Source organism: Protopterus annectens, chromosome 6.part0, assembly GCF_019279795.1.
Source record: "Protopterus annectens isolate FY-2018-M chromosome 6.part0, PAN1.0, whole genome shotgun sequence".
Taxonomy (NCBI): Eukaryota; Metazoa; Chordata; order Ceratodontiformes; family Protopteridae; genus Protopterus; species Protopterus annectens.
Genome location: NC_056737.1, coordinates 309,818,884 through 309,843,239, shown reverse-complemented (window position 1 = coordinate 309,843,239; position 24,356 = coordinate 309,818,884). Strand labels below are relative to the sequence as shown.

General features: G+C 42.6%; 1 protein-coding gene and 1 non-coding gene across 2 annotated transcripts in view; both read right to left on the bottom strand.

The window, feature by feature from the left end:
• RTF1 (RTF1 homolog, Paf1/RNA polymerase II complex component) overlaps positions 1-24,356 on the bottom strand; it is a 2,150,039-nt gene that overhangs the window by 517,372 nt on the left and 1,608,311 nt on the right. The gene's annotated exons all lie outside the window — the stretch shown is intronic.
• TRNAY-GUA lies at positions 12,170-12,256 on the bottom strand. Its single transcript is given in 2 exon segments — positions 12,170-12,205; positions 12,220-12,256. It is a non-coding gene; the product is annotated as a tRNA-Tyr (tRNA).

Sequence of the window (24,356 nt, the reverse complement as noted above, 5' to 3'; positions counted from 1 at the left end):
GAGGTGTACTTTTTTTACCCCATATGTCTAAAGCTCAGGAATCTATGTCCAAAGGGGTGGTATTCTTAGCTGTGGTTGCTTTTATTCCTTTAGGTCCTTGGGAGATGACCTCTGGATCAGCAGTAGGATTTTTGAAAAGCAATTTGTGAGAGTCAGGGACTCTAATGCCGGTCAGATTTCCTGGGAGCAGGAGGTAAAGTATCAGGAGTTAGAATGGATTCCATAAAGACATCATCCACAACATCTAGAACAGGAGGGATAGCTAAGGGTCTGTGCTGTGGTAAATTGAAAAATTCCCTGAGTCTCTCTTTGGATTGAGGATAATCCTGGCATTCCCAATTGAAGTGCTCTCTCAAAGTATGTAGGGTTTCACCAAAAAAAAAATCTTCTGGAGGAGTGACAGAAGGAATGGATTCCTCTGCATCTGAATCCTCATAAGCAGATAAGGGCATATCTTCATAATCAGAAACCTCAGAGTCATTGGACTCTTGGTCAGATAAAGCTGCTGGGGACAAGTCCTTTTCTTTTAGCAGTGGAAGGCTGGCATCCCCTAATCAGCATAAGGTCTTCCGCCATTTTAAGCATCTGTGACTGTGGCAAGAAAGCAGGCTCATGAGATTGGGTTGTCAGTCTTTTAGGCGTAGCCCGTACTCTGGGCCTTAGAAACCCGGTAGTTTTAGAAAGAACTGAAGACACGAAAGAAGTCTTCGGTTTGTGTCGAATATCGGTAGTGTGAAGAACTTCCTCAGAAGCCGGTGCCTACACAGGGGCTCCGAACCCATCCAAGGTAGAGACAAATGCAGGTTCCATAGTCAAACAAGAGTCTCGCGGCATACCGGACTCCGAATGGGTCTCGGTAGCGGCCTGTGAGTCCATCGATGTGGGCATCAGTGGCTGCGAAAGCGCCTCACTGAGTACTGGCAAACTGGCGACTAGCTTAACAGGAGTGTCGTCGGCAGTTTTGGACCTGTGCGGTCTGTCGCTGTCTTTATCCTTATGTTTTTTCAGAAGATCGGTAGTTGGATGGCTTACTGAAGCCATTTCAGAATACGGAGATCAAGAGCGAAAGTATTTAGCTACAATAAGTGAATAATTCGGGCATTGAACAAAGCACAAACCCGATAGCGAGGTACGTCGTGGTCTGGGCCTAAACAGGTGACACAGTAAGAATGGAAATCTCGGTGTGGTATTTGCTTTCCACGAGCAAGACAATTGTTAACTTTTTCTGACATCGGTTAGAGCAAGAAAACAGAATCCCCAACAGGGTACTTCGCTTTAGAAGACTTCAACTTCAATTTTGGAAACGATAACTCAGGTAGCGGCCGACCGGCACTCGTGCGAACTGCTTCTGCTTTGGGCTCCTTGGCAAGAAAGACTGATGTAATGGCGTCGGCTGCCTGTTTTTATACCATTGACGACTTGACGTCAGTCCTGGAGCGACAGCAACCGAAGCAGAAATACTAAGCCTCTGGTATTCGGGCCGACTGAGGGCTACCCCTCACAGGATAACCCAAGTGTGATGACTGCAACAGTGAAACACGAAGAACATCTTCCTGCCTTAAAGATGGAAGTGGTCCATTGTTTGCTTCTCTGCTGGCCCTGGGATAGAGGCCTGGATGGTCTTATCCCTGTGGGGCTTACCTTGACGCTGTCTGCTAAGTGCAGGGATGGCCCAGTGCTTAGAGGAAAAGTTCCTGCTGAACCTGGGAGGTTGAACCTGAAAGATATCTTTTACTGTTTGCATAGATTTTGAATTGTCTTCCATCTTTTTAAGCACCTCTTCTGATTTTTCCCCAAACAAATGCTCCTTATCCAGGGGTGCATCAATAAGTTTAGACTTGACATAAGGGAGAGGTTTGTTCTTTCAGCCATGCATGTCTCCTAATAACAGATTCTGTCAGTGCTGCCCTGCTAGAAGCTTCAAAATCATCATACTCACATTGTAATGAGTGTCTGGCCACTTGACAACCAGAGTGCAGTAAATCTGCTAACTCTTTTGAATTGGCACAGTCAGGAAAGGTAGCAATCTTCAGTTTTAATAGTTCCAAAATGTGCTACTGATATTTTAACAGATGGAACTGAGTGCTCTGATAGCTCAGAGTTGTACGCTTTTTAACCCATCTGTCCAGAGCTCTGGAGTCCTTGTCAGAAGGAAGAGGATTCTTGTCAGAACTAGTCTTAGCTCCTTTAGGTCCCAGTGTAGTGACCTCTGGGTCTGCAGGAGGATTTCTGTACAGGTATCTTTGAGAATCTGGTACTCTGTAGTACCTGTCAGGTTTACTGGATGCAGGAGAGAGGGCGTCAGGGGCTAAGTTGGATTCATGGAAAACATCATCCACCACTTCTAAAATACGGGGAATGGCCAGAGGTCTGTGCTGGGGTAGGTCTAGAAACTCTCTTTCTTAGACTGTGGGAAGTCTTGACATTCCCATTAGAAATGTTCTCTGAGGGAGTGTAGGGTTTCCCCAAAGGAAAGGTCCTCTGGAGGAGAGGCAGAAGGAATGGATTCCTCTGCATCTGAATCCTCATAAGCAGTTAAGGGATGCTGTTAGTCTTCAAAAACTGAATAGTCAGATTCCTCAGAATCCTGTTCTGTCATAATTTCTGGAGAAGGGTGCTTTTTCCTTTTAGGCGTTGTGGTCTGACTACCCCAGATAAGGGAGATGAGATCCTCCACCATTTTAAGCATTTGTGCTTGGGATGGAGAAGCAGTAGCAAGATGGTGGCTAGAAGCAGATTTCCTAGGAGTGGCCTGGCTTCTACGCCTGACAGAATCTGTCGGTCTGAGAGAAGCAGTAGTCGGATGAAAAGACATTGTTTTTTGTCTAGATTCGGTAGTGCGAAAGGCCTCCTCAGAAGCCGGTGCCTGCATCGTGTCTCTGGACCCAACCGAGGCAGAGAAAGCCAAAGGCTTGGAAAACGAAGAAGATTTCTGTAGCACACTGGACTCTGAAAGGGTCTCTGTAGAGGCCTGAGTAGATATTGAATCGGGCATCAGGGGCTGGGAAAGCGCCTCACCTAATTCCAGAGAACTGAAGACCTGCTTAGCAGTAGCATCGTCGGAAGGCTTAGCCTTGTGTGGTCTGTCTCTATCTTTAGCCTCTACGTTTTTTTTGGAATGTTCACAGATTTTTGGCTGATTGACACCATATCGGAATGCGAAGACGGAAAATGAAAATAACTGTCTACAAAAAGAGCTCTACGGTGAATGATTCTCACACTAAAGAGGACACAGAACCGGCAACGGGGGACGTCGTAGTCTGGGCCTAAACAAGTGACGCTGTAAGAATGGAAGTCTTGGTGTGAGATCTGCTTTCCACAGGCGAGGCAACTGTTAACTTTTTCAGACATCGGTTAGTGCAAGAAAAAAGGATCCCCAATGGGGCACTTAGCTTTAGATGTTTTCAGCTGAAATTCAACTTCTGGTAGCAACCGACCTGCACTCGTGTGAACTACTTCTGCTACCGGTTCCACGGCAAGAAAGACTGGTGTAATGATGTCGGCTGCCTTGCTTTATAGCACTAACGACCTGATGTCGGCTGCCTTGCTTTATAGCACTAACGACTGCAGCTGATGCAAAAAAAAATTGACTCTGGTATTCGGGCCAGCCAAGGGCTATCACAGCAGGGATAACCCACAAGTGATTACCGCAACAGTGGAACACGAAGAACATCAGTTGTTGCCAAACCTAGAGAGTTTTAATGTTGTTGTTGTGTCTTTCGGCTTTTCCCAGTTAGGGGTCGCCACAGCGTAACTCCGGTCTGCTAATGATTGGTAGATGATTTTTACGTGCCGAGTTTCCAGCCCTGACATACAACCTTCAACGAAGGTATGCCCATTCATACATGTCTCCACGCAGAAGAAGCTCTAGCTGAGAATCAAACCGGACAGTGTCTTACTGTGAGGCGACAACGCTACCGCAGCACCACCACCGCCTTAGAGAGTCTTAATAACAAGTAAAATAACCAGAGATCATACAGAAGTTAGTACAGACATTTTGGAATTTTTTTTTTGAAAATTTGTATAAAGCAGAGAAATATGGAAACCATACAAGAGCAGAAACAGAAATATTTATGGAAGATGTAATTATCCCATGTTAGAAGAATATGAGGCTCAACAACTTATAGTTAAAACAGGAGGAGATCATAAAAATGGTGATGTATAATCAATTCGCTAGGAACTCTCCAGGAACAGATGGTATATTCCTGTGTAAATTTGTATGCTAGGAGGGAAGAAAGTGATAAGATCAGGACAATGTTAATAGTATTCCAAAAGGACAGGAAGCACCAATACCCTGGAAGAAAGCTGTGGTGGCTGTATTACCCAAAGAGGGTAAAGTCCCATCAAATTCAGCTTCACATACACATTTCCAATTTTAAACCATGATACACTGTTTGTGTCTATACTAGCCAAGTGTGATAGATCTGGATCAATTTGGTTATGGGTGGAGAAGGGGGCAAACATTTGGCAACAAAGATACAAGAATAACGATCCACAGGGAAGAATGCAAGAAAAACACTGTTGCTTTTGGGTGGGTCTTAAACAGATTAAAGCATTCAATACAGCAAGGTGGGATTTTACGAGTAGGGCAGTGGAAGTATATGCATTCTCTGATACAATAATAAGGTTTAATTAGGAGGATATATGAAAGACTACTGGTAAGAAAGAATTAAAAATGAGAAGGTTCCACTCTGGTAAGTTGTGTTGGAACCAGGCAGGGGTGTCCTTTTTCCCCTTTATTTGCATTGTATTCAGAGCCACTGGCAAAGAAAATAAGTGATTCAGAAATTCAAGGATATAACTAGTTGTCTTCTTTGGAGTATTTCAGCAATAACTAGAAAAAACATTACAAAAAAAATGGAAAACGAAGACTACTATCTCATTCAATAATGAATTTATCTGTTTAGCAAAATCAGTATGTAATAATGAAATACCTACTATAAGAATCAGAACTAAAAATGTGACAAATTATTAGACTGGGAAAAATTACAAAGCATACCAGAAAAATATTCATTATATTAGAAATGTTTTGAATTTTGTTATGGAGATGAATTATTTTGTAAATGATTAATTGTTTTGTTTTAAAATCAAATAAAAAAAAAAGAGAGAAGTTGGCTTTACTTGCAGATTTGGAAGGAAAACAGGGGTGGCTGACTATTTATTGATTGACATTTGTTGACCGGAAAGTCCACTGGGCTTGAGACCCATTTTCAGTGGAGGCCTGGGGAGAAAAGCTCCAAGTTACATGAAAATCATTACATGAATTTGTAAGGAAACAATTACTTATAAAGAAAGTGAAATAATACAAAAAAACTGTCTAAACATCACATATGTTGTAAAAAGGCACAATACAGTAACAATGGAACATTAGCGTGTAGGAAAATTATACAGTTAGAAATATTTAACAATACAGCTCAATTTTTTTTTTTTTTTAGTGGGGAAAGTAGGAAAAGGGAAAGATAAGTGTAGTGGGAAGGTAGAATTAGAGAGTTAAACTTAAAAGTAGGATAGATACAGTTAGAATCTTATAGCTAGGTGGTGGGAATATGTAGATTATAGGTGGCATGTATTTAATGATAGTATTAAAAGTAGAAAGTGACAGAAGAGAAAATGTGTTAAGATAGTTGCATAGATGTGTGGACTAGGATACTAAAGATTAGGGATAAAGTACAGTTGTGTACACTTACCATAAATGTAGATGTTCAAGCGTATTCACTGTTGCAGTCATTACATTTGGGGTTATCTGCTTGCAGGTAGCCCTCAGTCGGACTGATTATCAAAGTCTTGCATCCTGCGTCGGTTGCTGTCTCATCTTCCATGACGTCAGGGGTATAAAGCATGTAGCAGATGCCATTAAATCAGTTTTTCTTGTCCCAAATGTCAGGTGCCCCCATAATGGGAAGCAATTATATACAAGGTTACACCTCCAACAAAAAGCAAGCACACCAGAAAGCTTTAAGCATAGTAAACAAGAATAGAGGTATAGTCAATAAAAGTCAGGGGGCTGGAGGGAGGGTAACCAGGACTGCAACAGTGAATACACTAGAACATCTACATTTATGGTAATTGTACACAACTGTACTATGTTCTTAGTGTTTCACTGCTGCTGTCATTACATTTGGGTAGATTCCCAAAGCTAAGGAAGGTAGGAGGAAATTAGATAGCATTAGAACAGTACAGTTTTGTACCTACCATAAATGTAGATGTTCGAGTGTTCACCCTGCTGCAGTCATCACACTTGGGTTATCCTGCCGTCAGGCAGTCCCCGCAGTCGGCCTGAATTCCAAAGTCTTGGTCCGGCGTCGGTTGCTGTTGCTTCTTCCCTGATGTCAGTGCGCCAGCGGTATATGAGGCATCCAACGCCATTTTCTTCAGTTTGTCTTGCCCCAGGTGTCACGTGCCCCAACAATAGGTAGGCAAAATATATATATATATATATATATATATATATCTAGATAAAAATAAAACAATACCTTTAGGCACAAGCAAATACACCACAGAGGTTGTATAGGATAGAGTGGTATAGATAAGTTCAGCTAGTACAGAGGGGATGGAGGGAGGGTAACCTGGACTGCAGCAGGGTGAACACTCGAACATCTACATTTATGGTAGGTACAAAACTGTACTATGTACATCTTGTTATCCTGCTGCAGTCATCACACTTGGGTTAAATCCCAAAGCTAAGGATGGGAGGTGGAGTTAAACAGGGTTAGAAGAAGCTAGTAGGCCCTGCAAAACTGCAGTGGCAAAACCAGCTCTAGTCTTAGAATATAGAGGTAAGTGATGGTGTTTGGTGAAGGTGTGCACTGAACTCCAAGTTGCAGCTTCCAGAATATCCTTGGTTGGCACTCCCCTGAGAAAGGCTGCTGATGTAGCTGTAGCCCTGGTGGAGTGGGACCTAATGTTAGCAGGAACCGGTTTCCCATGATGAGTGTAGCAGAAATGTATGCAATGCCCTATCCATTTAGAAATGGTCTATTTTGAGATAGCTTTTCCTTGTGATACTGTAGCACAGGCTACAAAGAGCTGGTCAGTTTTTCTGAAAGCCTTAGTTTTATCCAAGTAGTAACGTAATTGCCTGTGAATGCCCAAAGAGTGCAGGAGTCTTTCTCCTTTGTTCTGGGGATTTGGGAAAAAGGTGGACAAATGAATGGTTTGGTTAAGGGCCACACTGGATATCACCTTTGGCATAAAGGAAGGGTTAGTTCATAGAGAGACTCTGTCCTGATGAAAAATGAGGAAAGGCTCCACTGCCATTAGTGCCTGTAGCTCTGAGACTCTTCTAGCTGAGGTTATTGCTGGTAGCAGGCTAGTTTTCCTTGTAAGAAAATTTAAATCAGCTGAAAAAGCTGGTTCAAAGGGCGGCAGTGTAAGCTTTTCCAGAACAAAGTTGAGATCCCAATTAGGTGTTGGCGCTCTCCTTGGCGGTCTTATGTTCTCAGCCCCTCTGAGGTACTGTCTTAGGAGTGGATGTGAGAATAAAGGAGGATCATTGTTGTAATGAGCTGAAATTGCGGAGGTGTGGATCTTAACAGATGAAAAGGAAAGTCCTTTGTGCAACATCTCAGTTAAAAATTGTAGAATCTGAGGAATGTTTGGATCCAGTGGATTTTGGCCTTTAGCCTGGTTCCAGGAGCAAAATCTTTTCCATTTGTCTGAATAGGTTTTCCTGGTGCTGGGCCTCCTGGCCTCCAGAATGACACCCATAACAGCTTTGGATAGAGGTGTTGGTTGATTGTTTAGGTAATTTGCCATGCAGCCAGGTTTAAAGTCTTGAGCTGGCTGTGTAGAATCTGATTGTCTCGCTGGGTGAGCAGGTGAGGAATCTGTGGTAAAATCCATGGTGGGCCATGTTCCTTAGAATTGGATACCAATGCTGGCGTGGCCAGTCTGGTGCAATGAGTATCATTTGTGGCCTCTCTAATCTGACTTTCAGCAGTACCTTTGCTAGAAGAGGCAGTGGAGGAAAGGCATACACTGTTAATGTTTTCCAACTGAATGAGAGGGCGTCCACTCTCCAAGCTTGTGGTTGGAATGTCCTTGTGCAAAATTTTTGAAGTTGGTAGTTTTGAGGGCTTGCAAACAGATCTATGTCTGGGCATCCCCATTTTTGAGCGATCATTGCAAATACTTGTGGATCTAGTTTCCACTCATGTGGATCCATGATGTTTCTGCTTAGGTCGTCTGCTAATGTGTTTTTCTTTCCTGGCAGGAATTGTGCTTGTAATTGAACCTGGTAAGACAGTGCAGTGCTCCACAAGGTCATTGCTTGCCTGCATAGAGGGTAGGAATGTGTGCCCCCTTGCTTATGTACCACATGACTGTGGTATTGTCCGTCTTTATTATTAATTGTCCTGGGTGTAAGAGGTCCTTGAAAGCTGTTAGGGCATTCTGTACTGCTAGCATTTCTTTTTGATTGATATGCAGATGCCTCTGATCTGTAGTCCATTTGCTCTGAATGCACTGTCCTGCCATGTGTGCTCCCCGGGTATAGTCCGATGCATCTGTTGTCATAGTTTGCCTGGCTGTGGGTAAGGTGAAAGGCTGACCCTTGTTGAGGTGACATGTCTGTGCCCACCATAGAAACTCCTGTTGAAGGCAGGGAATGAGTGGTATCATCGTTTCCAAGCTGTGGCTGTGCTGAGTCCATACGCTTTTCAGGTACCATTGTAATTTCCTCATATGCAGTTTTGCAAATGGTGTTAGTAGAATGCAAGATGCCATGAATCCCAAGGCCTGCAGAATTTTTCTTGCAGGGAGTAGGGTCTTTGTTGCCATTATTTTCAAATATTGAGTCAGCTGTTGTTGCTTGCCTGGCATGAGATAAGCCATCTGGGCCATTGTATTCAAGCTGGCACCCAGGAATATTATGTTTTGTGAGGGCACTAGTTTTGTTTTATTTTCGTTTACTGTGTACCCTAGGCAACTTAGAAGGTGTTTGACAAACGCCATATACTTTAAAGGAATGTCTTTGCTTTCTTCTTGAATAAGGCAGTCGTCCAGGTATGGGTATATTTGAATTCCTCTTTGTCTGCAGTATGCAATTACTGATGCCAGGCATTTTGTGAAGACCCTGGGCACAGTAGATAAGCCAAAGGGCAGTGCAGAGAATTGATAATGTGTTGAACCTGCAATGAAGCAGAGGTATCTTCTGCAATTTTGTCTGATAGGGACATGCAGGTATGCCTCCTTGAGGTCCAGTGTTACTAGCCAAGCATTCTTGCCCAGCATGGGAAGAAGCTGCTGTAGTGTTAGCATCTTGAATTTTGGTACTTGCAGATAGGTGTTCAGAATTGAAAGATCCAGAATGGGTCTCCATGCTTTGTCCTTTCTTGGGACTAGAAAGAGTCTTGACTAAAATCCTTGTCCTTGCTCCTGTGTAGGTACCTGATGAATGGCTCTCATGTCCATGACAGCTGTAATTTGCTTTTGTGCCTCTGCCCATTGATTTGGTGGCAGGTTTGGCATTCCTTTTATCCTTGGTAAGGTATGAAAGTGGAATGCTTAGGACCCATTTGTTTTTTGTGATGATGTGCCAGTTGTCTGCAAAAAATGCTAATTTTCCTCCCAAGGGAGCTACCAGGAGAGATTTGCTTGGTAGTTTGAGGATTTTCTCCTCCTTTCTGGGTAGCAGTACCCCACTGGCAAGGTTTATAAGGGCCTTGTGACTGACCTGTGCCCCTTGGGCGTCTGTATTTGACCCTCTGTGATTTGTCAGAAGCTGGAAAGGACCAGTTTTTTGTTGGCCAATTCCTGCTGAAACAAGGGGGTTGTACCTGCAAAAAATCCTTGACCGTCTGCATAGACTTTGCCTTATCCTCCATTTTCTTTAAAACCTCTTCTGCTTTGACACCAAATACATCCTGCTGTAAAGGTGCATCCAATAATTTTGCTTTAACATGATCAGGAAGGGTTTGTTCTTTTAACCAAGCATGTCTACGTATGACAGAGCCAGTAACAGCTGCTCTACAGGAAGCTTCCAATGAATCAAATCCGTATTGTAAAGAATGTTTGCCCACCTATTCAGCTGCATGCAACTGATCCTGCATTTCCTTAAAGTCAGACTGTTCAGTATGTGTGCTCATTTTTTGTTTTAATTGAGACATTAGGAATTGCTGATATTTCAGCATGTGAAACTGACAATTTAATGCTCTCATAGCCAGAGTTGCTGAGGTGTATATTTTCTTTCCCCATCTATCTAGGGCACTGGAATCTCATTCAGAGGACACAGGATTTTTAGCCATTGAAGCTTTAGCTCCCTTAGGACCCTGGGAAATTGTTTCTGGGTTAGCCACAGGGCTTTTATAAAGGAATTTATGTGAGTTAGGTACTCTGTAGTATCTGTCTGGTTTGGCTGGAGCTGGAGGTAGAGAGTCTGGATTTAGACTAGACTCCAAGTAAACATCATCCACAATATCTAAAACTGGAGGGATAGCAAGTGGTCTGTGCTAGGGTAGTAAAAAGAACTCTGAGTCTTTTCTTTGAATCAGAGTAGTCCTGGCCTTCCCAGTGGAAATGTTCCCTCATGGTATGTAAAGTTTCCCCAAAGGAGTAGTCTTCAGGGGGAGATGCTGAGGGAATAGAGTCTTCAGCATCAGAGTCTTCATAAGGTGGAAAAGTGTAATCCTGTTCCTCAGAAGAATCTGAGGAGATTGAAACCTGGTCAGAGGAAGCATAATCCTCCTCTTGTCTTGGTCTTTTATCAGGAGGGGGATGGGAACCCCTGATTAGGGTAATCAAATCTTCTGCCATCTTAAGCATCTGTTTTCTTGGGCATGGGGCCTTAAACTGTACACTGATGTACAGTCTTATTTGGTTTTAAAGGAGTTTTAAGATTAGAATAAGATTTAATGGTGAGTGTAGTCGGTCTGAAGACACCTTCTGCAACCGAAGGGGTTTCCACTGCACCGGGGTCTACTTCTGCTCCGGTGTCGGAAGGGCCTAATGAAGATGGCTGCGTCGGCCTAGTAGACACCGCTTGAGAATCCGCAGCTGTCTGGGGTTCCAGTTCTGCGGTCGGCAGGGGCTGCGTAGGTGCCTCAACTGAAAACCGGAGAACCGGCAACAGACCCAGCAGAGGCCTCGGAGTCTAGCTTGTTCCTAGGCTGCCTGTCCTTATCCTTGTGTTTTTTATGCATGCCGGTCGTCGGCTGCTCAGACGGCATGATATAATTAAATTTCCTACCAAAGTAATGGCGTGAGAAGTCAAAACGGCATTTGATAGTTCGTTTATTAAACCTAGCACAAAACCAACAACCTGTGATGTCATGGTCTGGGCCTAGGCAAGGAATACAATAGGAATGGAAGTCCTTATGAGGTATTTGCTTCCCACAAGAAATGCAATTGCTAACTTTTTCTGACATCGGATTGAGGCAAGAAAAAGTTCCCCAATGGGGTACTTAGCTTTATTCAAGACTTCGGACTGAAATTCGAATCGAAAATCTCAGGTGTCAGCTGACCGGCACTTGCGAACTGCTTCGGCTTCGGGCACCGCGCGGCAAGAAAGACTGAAGAAAATGGCTTCGGTTGCCTCTTCCATACCCCTGGCGCACTGACGTCAGGGAAGAAGCGACAGCAACCGACACCGGACCAAGACTTTGGAATTCAGGCTGACTGCGGGACCGCCTGACGGCAGGATAACCCAAGTGTGATGACTGCAGCAGGGTAACATGATGAACATCAGCTATAAGGCCCTGCAACACTGCAGTGGCAAAACCAGCTCTGGATTTAGAAAAAATTGGGAAGTGGTGAAGGTATGTACAGAACTCCAGGTAGCAGCTTCTAGATGTCCCTGGTAGGGACACCCCTGAGAAAGGCTGTAGAGGTACAAGCAGCTCTGGTGGAATGTGGTCTTATCCCCTGTGGGGTAGGTTTTCCATGGTGCTTACAGCAGAAATGTATGCAATGGCTTATTCACTTAGAAATGGTTTGCTTTGAAATGGCCTTCCCCTCTGCCCCTGCAGCAAATGCAACCAGCAGCTGTTCAGATTTCCTGAGAGGCTTAGTCCTGTCCAAGTAAAATCCAAGTTGTCTGTGCACGTCCAAGGAGTGCAGTATTCGTTCCCCTTTGTTCTGTGGATTAGAAAATTAATGGACTGATTAAGGGCCACACTGGATACCACCTTGGGCATAAAGGAAGGATTGGTCCTGAGGGACCTTAAAGACAACCTCCTTCCAGCCGGAATTGAACCAGCGACCTAAGGATGACTTGGTAAATCACTACAGTCCTCCGCTCTACCAGCTGAGCTATTGAAGGGATCTGAAACTCGAAAACGAAAATTTCAGTAGTCGGCCAACCGGCACTTGCAAACTGCTTCTGCTTCGGACACCGCACGGCAAGAAAAACTGATGTAATGGTGTCGGCTGCATGTTTTATACCCCTGACTACCTGACGTCATGGAAGATGAGACAGCAACCGATGCAGGACCCAAGAATTTGATAATCAGGCCGACTGAGAGCTACCTGTAAGCAGATGACCCCAAATGTAATGACTGCAACAGTGACACACGAAGAACATCTTATATGGTCTAAAAGTATGACATATACATAAGTATATTTGCTAAGTGAAACAGTTTTGTTACATTAAGGAGGCTGTGGACATGTGTTACATGTGCAGCTGGGGTTATCAGTGAGAATTTGTTTTAGTTTTCATTTAAAGGAGATTATGTTGTCTAATTCTGTAGCTAATGATGTGTTCCATGGCTTAGTTATAGAATGGGAATAGAGGCAGCTACCTGCTCTTTTACTAGGTTTTGATACTTTAAGTAGGTGTTTGTTGTTAGAGGGTAGATTTTTGGATGGGACATGAGGTTAAATTATATTTTTCAAGGAAGGGCTAAACTCTGACTTATAAGTGAATTTATGGGCAAAGGTAAATTTTGGGTAATGTAGGTAATGTGCAAATTCTAACCAGTTTAGTTCTCTAGTGGCCTGGCAATGGTGGGTGCAATTTGGTCGGGCTGATGCAAAATTTACAATCTTATAACAACAGGACTGCAGTTTGTGTTGCAAAGAGTTGTGGAGATTGGTAAAGATAGGAGACCCATATAGTACAGTTTGAAGAAGAAAACTTTTTGAAAGTTTTATTCGGATGGATTTGTCTAAGTATTGTTTGTTTCTGTAAAGTTTGCATAATTTGAAGCGAGTCTCAAGTCAAAGCTAAGTTTGCAGTCAACAGTAAATCCTAACAGTTTGGCCCGATTTACTAACTCTGTTTGGGTTTTGTTTATGGAGAATATAGTAAAGTCTGTGGGAACAGGTTTAGATACAAAGATGAGTGGTTTAGATTTATTAGGGTTAAATTATAGCTGTGATTGGTTTAGCCAGAGGTCCATGGATGTAAAGGTCTTTTGTGTTAACTTTTGGAGGTACAGATTGTGGTTGAATCATCTACATATTGTAAGGTAGTACAGTCAGAGGAAACTTTATTTAGGTCATTTATAAAAATGTTGAATAGTAGGGATCCTAAGGTTGACTGACCCCTTGTGCATTCCTATATTAGTTGGGAGAAAGCTAGAGAGGTTATTCTGCCATTTTATGGATTGCTGTTTTCCAAGTAACTAGTGAACCAAGTTAGGCTGGCATCAGAGCATCCCAGTGATTGCAGCTGCTGGATAAGTTTTGATGTGGGAGACTGCCAAATGCTTTTGAGAGATCTAGTAACAGGGACTGATGTAAGTAGGTTGCTAGCTAGGGCACTACAGATGAAATTTGTAAAGAAGACTAGGGCAGTAATGGTACTGTGGGATGGTCGAAAACCATGTTGTGAAGGGGATAGTAGGTTGGTTTAGTAGTGATTCTGTTACTATGAAGGTTACACTGGTTTGCAGTGCAACTGTACTTATGAAAAATGATTTTGCACGTGAAAGCCTATAATTCAGAAACCTTCCTAGTAGAGGTAGTAGCAGCCACCAAAATGGCAGTTTTCCAATATAGGTATCAGAGGTATGCTGAAGTAGCTGGCTCAGAGTGATTACATGAGCTTTTTTTAAAAAAATAGCCCCATAGTGGAATAATGCCTCTTATTGATAGTCTAAGATGCAAAAGTTGAATTATTTAACTGGCAGGTGTAAATGGAGTGGTAATCCATTCACCAAGTTGTTGAAACAGTTGATGCAATTGCCTTTAGAGAGGAATAAAACGATCCTCTTCTGTAACGGTCTGACAGGTAGCAGAGAACCAAGGATACCTACCTGTGGAGAATTTGGGCCCTGGTCTCTGGCAAGGTAATAGATAAGAGAATATTTTCTATTTTGCTAGACAGGACTTCATTTTGTACGGTTTCCTAACCTCCTTCATAACACTTAGTACATTCTCTGAGAATGAGTGCATGAATGACATGACTGCTACATCATTCACGATTTCAGCTTTAAAGTCCACAAGGCTGGGTGCAGCAGGAGCCTTTTATTTTGATTTAAGAGGTCCAGGCCCACTAAAGCAGCAATCTAAGTTTTGCTCTAGCCAGGTACAAGTGATGGCAGTCTGGGTTTTGTCCTTGCTAGGCACAGGAGGAGAAGGAAGAACCAATGATGCCTTGGCAAAAAGGAATCCATCAAATCACATTTTGGCTCCTCTTTACCTTCTGTAATGCCTTGCAGTAAAAACTGCAAGAAAGGCTCGCCCAAGCTAGAATCCTCACTATGTGAAACCTTACATTTTCTGTAGTGAAGGCCCATGGGATATATGCAAATGATCCCTTAAAGGCATACCAGTGCTTCAGCTGCATGACTTCTGAATGCTCATAACTTTTTAGTTATGTTTTTTATGGGTACATTCAGGCCAATAAAGCAAAACCCTTGCAGTATGCATCTATATCGATACATACACAAGGGATTTCCAACACACAACACCATGGTACAATGTGAATGGGCTCTAGGTGACAGACTCAGCTTTAAATATTTCCTTTACATGTATTCAGGTCTGTTTCAACATGGACTCCTTTAGATCAGTCTTCACATACAGTCCTTTTAACAGCTCTTCAATGTTCACCTGGATACACTTTACTGCTGTAGCCAGTGGGAAGACTCCTATTTCAAGATTTTGGATTTTCTCTATTTTCAAACTCTGACTCAGAAATAAATTCTTAAACTATTTTTTGTACTATGTAAATGTGGAAGCCTAGAAAAAGGCAAGCTTGAACCCTCTTTTACACAGCTCCATGTTACTAAAAGTTATATCTCAAGTGATTAATCTGCCTCTAACAACGTGTAATATCATAATTTCTGTAACACCTTGGGGATAAGGAGTACTGAAGGACAAGCACATAGTAGCTCTGATGGGAAGGAGAAAGTACCCACTGTCCAGGCTCCTGGGTCTGCTTTTCTAGTGCAAACCAGTTGCTTGTTGCCTGGAAAAGCAAAAAGGTTTATTTCCTGCACACCCCACCCTGTGTGAAATCCAGGAACATGTTCCCGTTTCATATGGGTCCGTCTGTGTCCTGCTCAACTTGTCAGCAAAGACAATATTCTGAGATGGGATGACATTTAACCAAATGGTCAGGCCTGACTCCTGGGCTGTCTCCCAAGCTTGCGCTGCTCACCTGCACAGCAGGTATGATTGGTTACGCCCTTGCTTGTTAAAGTATCACATTCTCCAACATGGCACTCCCAACTGTGTCATGCTAAGACCAAGTCCCACAAGCCATCTTGAAAGGTAACCCCAAGTTTAGGTGTACCTAGCTTGTCATGTAATGAAAAACACTTTCCTTTTGCAAAGTAAGAGAGAGACTGGATGTTCTAGAAATTGTGTGTTCAAGCAAAAACTGTTCATCAGGTACCAATGAAGCTTCCTCATATGCAACTTTGCTACAGGGAAGTCATGTACTCCAGGACCCTAAGGAATTCCCTTGAAGTAATGACATTCTGTTCTAAAATTATCCAAAAAAAATGAAGACAATAGGAGTACTTTGTCCTGGGGAAAGAAAGGCTTTAAGTTGTGCTGTGTCTAGTAATGCTCTAAGAAAATAGAATTGTATAGGTAACTTATCATAAGAGTACACATTTGAATAGATCACTGTTGCAGTACTCTTAATATCTGAGACCTACCCCACAAAGGTCCTGTCCACAAAACACAGGATCTTTCCCAGTGAGGTGCATGTCCACTTTTGGCTGGTATAACATACTTATGAATGGTCCACAGAGTCGATCCCTTTCCTAGATGTCACAGTGATTAAGACACTAGATGGTATACACACAAGACAATATGTTAAGCCCCGTAAGACTAAGAACACAGTACACTTACGCAGTATGCATCCGAAACATGTTAAACAGAATGTCCCCAAAGGGCAGTTTTTTTAGAACAGCCAGACTTAAGTACAAGAGACAGTTACATGTATGACTCCTTTGACACACTTGCCTCAAATTTAATAAAGAGAGGGTATAGTGATCTAGATACAACAACTGCACAGAATGATGCAGTTATGTTAAGGGATACATGCACCAGACCATAATTTAGTGGCTTAAATGAGGATCTTGTCCCCACTTACCAGTAGCTCTTTTCAACCTATACGTATGATTCCAGGGATTCAGGGTTTGTCTGTGAAATTGTCAAGAAACACTGGAAGATTTTGGCTTCAGATGACAACTGTAAGAGACTGCTGGGTGAAACCCCCTCCTTTTGTTTCAAGAATCGCCCATCATTAAAGAAAATGCTGTGTTATAAACCTGTCTGATCATGAGGAGGGGACAGTTAGTCAGAGAGTAGGGACCTTTCCTGTTGTCGCTGTAATGTCTGTAGATATACTGATAAAGATGATAATTATGTACATCCAGAAAAGTACAGTTTTGTACCTACCATAAATGTAGATGTTCGAGTGCTAATACAGCTGCAGTCATAACAGATGGGTTTTCCTGCCATCAGGCGGGTCCTCGGTCGCCCGAATTCCAAAGTCTAGGTCCGGCGTCGGTTGTCGTCGCTTCTTCCCTGACGTCAGTGCGATAGGGGTATAAAGGAACCAGCCAACGCCATTTTCTTCAGTTTTTCTTGCCCCAGATGTCAGGTGCCCCAAGAAGGAAGGCAATACATAAAAATGTGTAATAAAGCAATGCAATATAATCAAAATACAATAATTGCAAGCAAATACACCATAAATGAATACCCCAAATCAGGTTGTATGAGGAGGTGTTAGCCAATAGGCCTGTCCCAAGAGGGGAAGGAGGGAGGGAAACCTGGACTGCAGCTGTATTAGCACTCGAACATCTACATTTATGGTAGGTACAGAACTGTACTATGTTCATCGTGCATACAGCTGCAGTCATAACAGATGGGTAGAATTCCAAAGCTAAGAAAGGGGTGGTAGGCACTAGGTGGAACTATGAGGAGCCAGGATGCCCTGCAAGACTGCAGTGGCAAAGCCTGCTCTAGTTTTGGAGTATAATGGTAGGTGGTAGTGCTTGGAGAAGGTATGCACAGAACTCCAAGTGGCTGTTTCCAAAATATCTTTGGTAGGAACTCCTCTGAGGAAAGCTGCAGAGGTAGCTGTGGCCCTTGTGGAGTGAGATATGATGCCTGTAGGTACAGTTTTGCCATGAAAAGAATAGCAAAAACGTATGCAGTGGGCTATCCATTTTGAGATTGTCTGTTTGGAAATGGGCTTTCCTTGAGCTCCTACAGCATAGGACACAAACAGCTGTTCTGATTTTCTGAAAGGCTTTGTTCTGTCCAAATAATAATGCAGTTGTCTGTGGATGTCCAAGTAATGTAGTAATCTCTCCCCTTTGTTTTGAGGATTAGGATAAAAGGTAGGTAAGTGTATGGCCTGATTCAAAGCTACCCTAGATATCACTTTAGGCATAAAGGAAGGGTTGGTTCGTAAGGAAACTCTGTCCTGATGGAAGATGATAAAAGGCTGCACAGCCATGAGAGCTTGTAGTTCTGAAACTCTACGAGCTGAGGTAATAGCCAGAAGGAAAGCTGTTTTCCAGGACAAATATTGCAAGTATGATGAGGCAGCTGGCTCAAAGGGAGGCAAGGTCAGTTTTTCCAAAATGAAATTGGGATCCCAAGCAGGTATTGGTTGTTTCCTTGGTGGTCTTAGATTCTTAGTCCCTCTGAGGAACTGTCTTAAGAGAGGGTGAGAGAATAAGGGTGGATCAGTGTTGTATTCTGCAGAAATGGCTGAAGCATGGATTTTGATGGAGGAGAATGAAAGTCCACTGCTTAGCAGCTCAGCTAGATACTGTAGTATTTGAGGTAAATTCAGTTTTCCAGGATCCTGGCCCTTTTTCTCATTCCAGACACAAAACCGTTTCCAATTTGCGGAGTAAGCTTTTCTAGTTGACGGACTTCTGGCCTCCAAAATGACATCCTGCACCTCCTTGGAGAGTAGGGTCTGTTGTGATGCTAAGGAATCTTCCATGCGGCTAGATTGAGTGTTTTTAGCTGGCTGTGGAGAGTTTTGAAGCTGTGCTGAGTCAGGAGAAGAGGCATTAGAGGCAGGGTCCATGGTGGGGAATGCGTCAGGCTCCTCAGGAGTGGGTACCAGTGTTGTCTTGGCCAGTCTGGAGCTATGAGAATCATCTTTGGTCTATCTGCTCTGGTTTTCAATAGAACTTTGGGCAGCAGTGGAAGAGGTGGGAAGGCATAAACTGTCATTGATGTCCAACTGAAAGAGAGAGCGTCCACTCTCCAGGCCTTTGGATGGAAAATCCTTGAGCAGAATTTTGCCAATTGGTGATTTTTGTGGGAGGCAAAGAGATCTATGTCTGGCCTTCCCCATGCTTGGATTATTTCTGTAAAAACTTTTGGATGCAACTTCCATTCGTGTGGATCTGTCATATTTCTGCTTAGGTTGTCTGCCAGCGTGTTTTCCTTGCCTGGCAAGTACTGTGCTTGTAGTTCGATTTGTAAGTCCATGGCCAAGTTCCAAAGTGACATGGCCAGTCTGCATAGGGGGTACGAATGTGTTCCTCCCTGCTTGTTTATGTACCACATAACTGTGGTGTTGTCTGTTCTTATCAATAGTTGACCTGGTTGCAGAAGGTCTTTGAAAGCTATAATAGCACTTATTACTGCTAGCATTTCCTTTTGATTGATGTGAAGGTGCTTTTCTTTTTGGGACCATTTGCCCTGAATGCACCAATCTGTCATGTGCGCCCCCCAGGCGTAGTCCGAGGCGTCTGTTGTGATGACTTGATTTGCTTGAGGCTTGCTGAATGGAAGACCTGTGTCGGTTTGGCATGCTTGAGCCCTCCACAGAAATTCCTTTTGTAGACATGGAATTAGTGGTATTATTGTTTCCAAACTGTGGCTGTGCTGAGACCATAGGTTTTTCAGGTACCATTGAAGTTTCCTCATATGCAGCTTTGCACATGGGATTAGTAAGATGCAAGATGCCATGAATCCCAGAGCCTGCAGGATTTTCCTTGCAGTCAGCCTGGTGCAATTTGCTAGTGCTCTGAAGTACTGAGTTAGTTGCCCCTGTTTCTCTGGCGTGAGGTAGGCCATCTGGGTGTTTGTGTCCAAGTTGGCACCCAGGAAAATTATCTTCCGAGAGGGTATTAGCCTTGATTTCTTTTTGTTGACTGTGTATCCCAGAGTGTTCAACAACATTATTACATAAGCCAGATATTTCAGAAGAATGTGCTTGTTGTCCGCTTGGATCAGGCAGTCGCCCAAACAGGGGTATATTTGTATCCCTTGAAGTCTGCAGTAGGCAATTACTGATGCCAGGCATTTCGTGAATACTCTGGGCGCAGTAGATAAGCCAAAGGGCAATGCAGAGAATTGATAATGGGTTGAACCTGCAAGAAATCTGAGGTATCTTCTGCAATTTTGTCTGATTGGGACATGCAGGTATGCCTCCTTGAGGTCCAATGTTACCAGCCAAGACTCCTTGCCCAGCATGGGAAGAAGCTGCTGTAGAGTGAGCATCTTCAATTTTGGTACGAGTAGAAATGTGTTTAGGATGGATAGGTCCAAAATAGGTCTCCAATCTTTTCCCTTCCTTGGTACCAGGAATTGTCTGGAATAAAAACCTTGACCTTGTTCATGCGTAGGTACCTCTTGAATAGCTTTCATGTCTATGAGATCTGTAATTTGCCTTTGTGCCTCTGCCCTTTGATTGTGTGGCAGGGTTTGGCATGCCTCTAATTTTTGGAAGGGTGTGAAAATGGAATCTGTAGCCTCTGTTTATAATGTCCAGGATCCATTTGTCTTTTGTGACAATATGCCAATTTTTTGAAAATAATGCCAGTTTTCCTCCTAAGGGGGCTGCCATTTGAGTCTTGCTTGGCATGCAAAGGGGAAAGTCATTGGGTTTGCTTTCTGAATGATTGCGAGTTATCCTCACCACCTCTTTGTGTAGGAGCTTGCCATTGTCTGCCTCTAAACGATCCTTGGGATTGTCCTCTGCCCCTCGGGCGCCTGTATCTACCTCTTTGGGGTCTGTCTGTGGCTGGAAAGGACCAATTTTTGGAAGGCCAATTTCTACTGAAACGTGGGGGTTGTACCTGTAGAAAATCTTTCACAGTTTGCATTAATTTAGCCTTTTCCTCCATTTTCCTTAATACCTCCTCAGCATTAGCACCAAATAATACATCCTTTTGTAGAGGGGCATCTAGTAATTTAGCTTTGACATGATCAGGCAAGGTTTGTTCCTTGAGCCAGGCATGTCTACGTATGACTGATCCTGTAACAGCAGCTCTACATGAGGCCTCTAGAGCATCATAACCACATTGTAAGGTATGCTTACCCACTTGTTCTGCACTATGCATCAAATCCTGCAACTCCTTCAAGTCTGGTTGTTCAGGTTGTGACATTTTACTTTTCAATTGAGATAACAAAAACTGTTGGTATTTTAGCATATGGAACTGACAGTTTAAGGCCCTCATGGTTAAGGTAGCCGAGGTACATACCTTTTTCCCCCACCTTTCTAAGGATCTGGAATCTCTCTCGGAAGGTAATGGATTTTTAGCAGTGGAGGCCTTAATTCCCTTGGGGCCCTGTGAGATGGTTTCTGGGTCAGCAGCATGGCTTTTGTATAGAAATTGGTGTGAGTCAGGAACCCTGTAGTACCTGTCAGGCTCGACTGGGGCTGGAGGCAGAGAATCCGGGTTAAGGCAGGCCTCTGAGTAAACATCATCTAGGATGTCCAAGACAGGAGGTATAGCCAAAGGCCTGTGCTGAGGTAGCAAGAGAAATTCCCTAAGCCTTTTCTTGGAATCTGAATAAGCTTGGCCTTCCCAGTGGAAGTGTTCTCTTAAGGTATGCAAAGTTTCCCCAAATGAGTAATCCTCTGGGGGGTACAGAAGGAATGGACTCCTCTGCATCAGAGTCTTCAAAAGGGGAGTAAAAATGTTCCTGATCATCAGAGTGCTCTGAAATAATGGAGCCCTGATCAGAGGAGAGGGATTCTTCCTCCACTCTGGGCCTTTTGTCCGGTGGGGGTTGAGAACCCCTGATAAGAGTAATTAAATCCTCAGCCATTTTAAGCATCTGTTTTTTTGGCATGGGGCCTGGAGATGGGCCATGTGTAGCTTGTGTCTTAGAATGCATGGCTGCTTTAGACTTAGTGAAAGCCTTGATGGAAAAAGAAGAGGAAGGTCTGAAGACACCTTGACCTCATGTGTCGGTCCTTATCTTTGTGTTTTTTTAGACAAAACTGGAGTCGGAGTATCCGACGACATAATATAGTTAAATGTTTTTCCAAAATAATGCTGGGTGAATTCCGCCCGACGCTTAATGGTGCGTTTGTTGAATGTAGCACAAAAGCGACAGACCGAGACGTCGTGGTCTGGGCCTAAACAATGTATACAGAGGAAATGGAAATCCTTATGCGGTATTTGCTTCCCACATGAAATACAATTATTAACTTTGTCTGACATCGGTCTGAGGCAAGAAAAGTTTCCCCAACGGGGTACTTAGCTTTCAAGAAGACTTCGGTTTCGAAATTTTCGTAATTTCAGGAGCTGGCCGACCGGCACTTGCGAACTGCTTCTGCTTCGGGCACCACGCGGCAAGAAAGACTGAAGAAAACGGCGTCAGCTGGTTCCTTTATACCCCTGTCGCACTGACGTCAGGGAAGAAGCGACGACAACCGACGCCGGACCTAGACTTTGGAATTCGGCCGACCGAGGACCCGCCTGATGGCAGGAGAACCCATCTGCTATGACTGCAGCTGTATGCACGATGAACATCAGGACAGACATTTAATATGAGGTTTTATGCAGACTGTAGTACTAAAAATGTTGTCTACTGTGCATCTTGTGTTATATGCAAAACTTTCTATGTAGGAAAGACTAACCTCTGCTTGAGGGACTGTATAAGAAAACATGTGTATGCTGTCACTAGAAGGGATGATAAGAATGCACTGTCCAAACATGTCTTGTCAACAAATTGTGAACAGTGGTTCAAGTTTTTGGTGCTAGAAATATACACACAATCTGAGAGGTGGTGATATAAAAACAAGAACTGAATGCACAGACATAAAATGGATGCATTTGTTAAGGGATGATGTAGGCAAGGGGTTAAATGAAATCATCCTCATTAATCCATTGTTAAAATCACGTGACCTTAAACACTGAGCTATATAAGTGCAATGTTAAATGATGTAAGAATGGATCTGACGAAGTACCTTTGAGTATGAAAGCGCTCATCCTGTTTGTTTTACTAGTATTTTTATGAATATTTTAAGTATTTTTTATTAAATATTTTGGCATTTAATCTCTGCCTAGCCAGTTTTATTTTTACTGGTATAACAGGAGCATACATCTTTACCATATTTAGTGCTTTCTTGTCCTAGTAATAAAAACTTACACAAACATTAACTTCTTGATGCAGTGTGTATGAGCCCTGAAATATTAACATACAAAGCACAGTGAAACTGGAAAATGTGGGAAGCTTTTTTTTTTTTTTTTTTTTTTTTTTTGGGGGGGGGGGGGGATATGCCACTCCAGGCCAAAATGCAAAACTTGAAGAGGACACCCCAATAGAGAATGGAGGTAGTGTACTGGTAGTGCAACAGTGACCTATATGAACATCTACCATTATGTTACCCACATAACTGTACTACAGTCTTCAAAAGATAATTGCACAAAACTCTTAATATACAAGAACTCCCACAACTTAATCAAGCTGACTGAAGGAAGGAGGACTCTAAGTTTACAATGCCATGAAGAACAGTCTTAGCAAATCCGGTTCTTGCTCTAGACTGAAGAGCCAGCTGGTAATGATCAAGTGTGTACAAAGAGCCAAGTGACTGCTTCAAGAACAGCTTTAGAGTCTAACCCTTGCATAAAAGGCCCTGAAATAGTCACTGCTCAAGGAGAGTGGGCTTTTACTACCCCTGGGAGCTACTTGCCAAGATTTGTATAACAGAAAAGAACTGCATTACAGAGCCATCTGGCAATAGTTTGCTTAGACACTGCAAACTTAATTTTTTTACCTGCAAAAGAGACAAACTGCTCAGACCTCAGATATTTTGTCTTTTATAAATGAATTTTATAAATGAAACCATGAATATCAAAAGAATTAATAATTCTTTCTTCTGTTTTGAGAGTTTGGAAAAAAAGTATGCAGTTATACAGACTACTTAAAGAGAAATTCAGAAATCACTTTAGGCATTAAGGGAGGATTGGATTGAAGTAGCAAGTGCGGATGACCTAAAACGTCTTTACTGCAACTGCAAATACTCCCTTGATAAAATACCAAGCTCACGCTGTTGAATACAGCTTCAAAGTTGTATGATGAGTGACCAAGTATAGCCAAAATAGCAAAAAGCAATGCGTTGCAAACAAAAACTGCTTTATTTCAAAGTAAACCACAAGAGCTTTCGCCCGTTGGTAACGGGCTTTTTCAAGTGTGCCAGCCAAGTTGAAAAACAGTGCTTATATAATGCTGTAACCAACAAATAATAAATTAATTGACTCAAGCTGATTAATTAATTGTTCTCATCATGGACAAGTTGTCTTAAAAATCTGATACTTTGCCTAAATAAATGCTTAAACACTGCTGTTGAATGAATGCTGTTAAAATGCTGGTGCAAAAATAGCATTACGTTTCTGTATAGAAATGTTAAAAATGAAAATAAAAATACATTTCTACGTCGATCCTTATCATAACCATTAAAAACAAGTGCTTCATCCACTAAGATCTGTAGAAACTTAAAAACATTGTACTGAGGGGTTCATAATGATGAAACCTGTTACATTATCTTGAAGATAGATTTAAAAATGTTGAACATATTTCTAAACGCTAAGTAGCTATTTGTAATAAGTTTTTTATCTTGTTTTTCACTGCACATTCAATGATCAGTTTTTAAATATGTTTTATGTTCAACATTTTTAAATCTATCTTCAAGATAATATAACAGGTTTCATCATTATGAACCCCTCAGTACAATGTTTTTAAGTTTCTACAGA